Genomic DNA, 3,210 nt, shown 5'->3' with positions numbered 1-3,210 from the left:
ATGGAACTTCTAAGAGTAGATCTTTAAAAATCTTTTTAATTTTCAGTGAATCCCTAGAGAGTCCTACCCAGAGAATTTAATAGATCAGCTGTCTTAGAAGTTGAGGTAATTGAGATACAACAGTAAAAAGTTAAAAATAGTCATACTAGCATTCCTGGAGGCTTTGGGAGTGACATGTACATTCAATTTGAAACTTCGAGGAGCGTTTCAGCGAAGTCTCTTTCCAGAGGTACATATTGGTTCTTCCTTGTAACCACATCAGAATCTAAATTATTTCTGACCAGCATAAAAGATTGAAACACACTCAAGCCTATTACTGATGTCAAAGGAGAGGGGGGAAAAACAGAATAGGAAAGAGGTTGAAGTGGTCTTTTTTATTCCGGTTTTTTAAAATAATTTTAAATTATAAAATGATGAATTTATAACTATTGTTCTATAATATGGGTCTATGATAATAAGATGTGCATGTTAAAAAGGCAAAATTTGAGTTTGGGCCTATGGATGTCAAAACTGTCTTTCCAAGATAATGAACACCTGTCACCTCCCAGAGTGTTCTTGGGCCTCCTGGTAACCCAGCCTCCCCTCGCTCTAGCCTCAGGCAACAGCTGAAATGTGACTGCTACCACTTGAAATTAGTTTGCACTATAGAATTTCATGTGAACGTACATCTATATACACGTTGTATATAATTTTATTGAAAATATGTAAATGGGAATCTTATAGAATATGTTCTCGGTGTAGTTTTTTTGGCTTTTTTTCAGCATAATTATTTTGAGAGTCCTCCATGAAGTTGGGACGATCGGTCCCTTCCTTTCTTGCCGAGTCAGTGGTCGGGTGCTGTGGACTAAATTGTGTCCCCGCCCTCACCCCCTGACTCCTGTGGACACTCTAGTCCCCACGGTGACTGTATTTGGAGACAGGGCTTTTAGGAGGTAATTAAGAATGAATCAGGTCATAAGGATGGGTCCTAATCCTACAGGGTTGGTGGCCTTAGCAGAAGCGGGGAAGGAGGGGGGAGAGAGATCCTTTTGCTGAGTGAGGACACAGTGAGAAGCTTGAAGACAGCCCTCGAGAGGATCCGGAGAAGACAGACTTCTGCTGTTCCAACCTCCTGGCCTGCGGCGTCTTGGGCAGCCCAGGCCAACCCAGGCCTGGACACACTGCGCTTTGTATTTTCATTCCCCCGTGGACGGACATTCTGGTTGTTTTCTCCAGTTTTGGCTTCTACAGATAAAGCTGCTGAGCCCAGGCGTGTCCAAGCCTTGGAGTGTCATGTCTGCTGGGGTTTGGATATGGCTTGAGGGTCTCCCAAAGGTTCAAGTGTGAGAAGCCTGGTTCCCAGGTGGCAATGTTGCCCTCCAGGGCAGGGGTCTAGTGAAAGCCCTTGCTTGGGTCATTGGGAACACTGAGACCAGATGGTCTCTTGGAATGAGTGCTGGTGAGAGTCAGTTGTTATGAATGCCTAAGCCCAACCTGGCATGCGCTCATGCGCTCTCTCTCTCTCTCTCTCTCTCTCTCTCTCTCTCTCTCTCTCTCTCTCGATTCCTTTGGGCCACGTAAACTCTTGCTCCTTCCATTTATTATGGGACCCTTGCCATGGAGCTATGCTAATGGACGTTCAGCTTTTTAAACTGAGCTAAATAAACCTCTTTTCTTTATGAAGTTACCCAGCCTCAGGTATTTCATTACAGCAATGAGAAAACAAGCCTTTGTTTTTATTGGGTAAATACCTAGGGGTAGCCTGGCTGTGAGGTGTGTGTTTTACTTTTTAAGAAATTGCTGAATTTTTCTGATGATGGTAGCATATTTTGTTCCCACCAGCAGCATTGTAGTTCCATTTCCTCCATCTCAGTCTTGAGGCCTGAGTTTCAAGTTGCTCTTACTGAGGAGTTCACCAGAAGGCTCATCACTTGCTACAACGTGGCCAGGAAAGGCATGAATGGGCACTGTGTCACTTTGGATCCTCCCTCATGCTTTTCATGTGAGAATTTCTTTTTTTAATGCCCGCGTACAATCACTTTTCATAAAATTTAGAATGACAGTATCTTCCCGCTCTTACTTTGTTTTGTTTATTTATTCATTTATTTATTTTGATATTAGGGATTGAACCCAGGAGCACTTAACCACTGAGTCACATCCCCAGCCCATATTTTCTTTTTTTTTTTTAAACTTAATTATTTTTTTTTTTATTTTGAGGCAGGGACTTGCTAAGTTGCTGAGGCTGGCCTTGAACTTGTGATCCTCCTGCCTCAGCCTCCCAAGCTGCTGGGATCACAGGTGCGTGCCCCGTGCCCAGCTCTTATTTTCTTTCTTTCACTGCTCTTCCTTTGTGTTTGCTTTGTTTTCTTGGGTAAAGCTCAAAGTTTCTGGGCTGTCTGTTGTTAAAGGGAGCCAAGGTTTTAGAGTCGGATCCACCTGGAGTTGAATCTGGGCTTCACACCTTAGCTGTGTGAGAGGTCACATAACCTGAGCCTCGGTTTCCTCATCTGTCTTTAAAACGTGTGTGAAGTTGATATTGCCCAACTGGTGCTATTGTTATAAATGTTTAAATACAATGCTCTGAAGCAGCTTCATTCATTGGATACCTGGAGGCCGTGTTTATTTCCCAGCTAGCTTTGCCACCGTGAGTTCTATTTTCTACCGGACAGTGATGGACCCACAGAGTGAGGAGGAGAGGAACTGCCGTCTTACTGGTGCCACCAGTTAGAGGGGATTCATGAGAATATGGCAAAATCCAGTGAGTTGCCAGGCTCAGGGTGACCTTGGCCATTTGAGCTGTAGTGGGGTGTGTCCCCGGGGTAAACTCACACACTTCCGCCAAGGCATTCCTGCCAGAGTGTGACTCCTGGTGCAGCCCATCCGGAATCCCCAGCCTCCTTGCTGGCCACTAAGCTGGTTTTTAAGCAGGAGAACAGAACACACCATGGCTCCAGGAGGGATGTTCCCCAGGCTTCTGGAGTCCTGGCCAGTGTGTGCCACCTGCTTGTCTCACCATTTGGGCTGCCTCCTTTGACCCTGGGTGGCGGGGACGCTGCCTCTTGGCCTGCAGAGTCCTTTGTCCAGCTGGTCCAAGTGTGTCGAGAGCTGAGGGCCTTCTCCCGGGAAGCAGGGGGTGTTATTCTTTGACTCTGGGCCAGGATGCTCTTCAGCTGTGTCACTGGAATTCGAAAGGTGATCCTGAAATGAGCAGCCAGGTGACTGGCATTAGTA

Source organism: Spermophilus citellus (genome assembly GCF_964194105.1).
Source record: "Spermophilus citellus genome assembly, chromosome: 18".
NCBI lineage: Eukaryota > Metazoa > Chordata > Mammalia > Rodentia > Sciuridae > Spermophilus > Spermophilus citellus.
The sequence above is the reverse complement of the archived record's forward strand: the minus strand, read 5'-3'. Positions refer to the sequence as shown.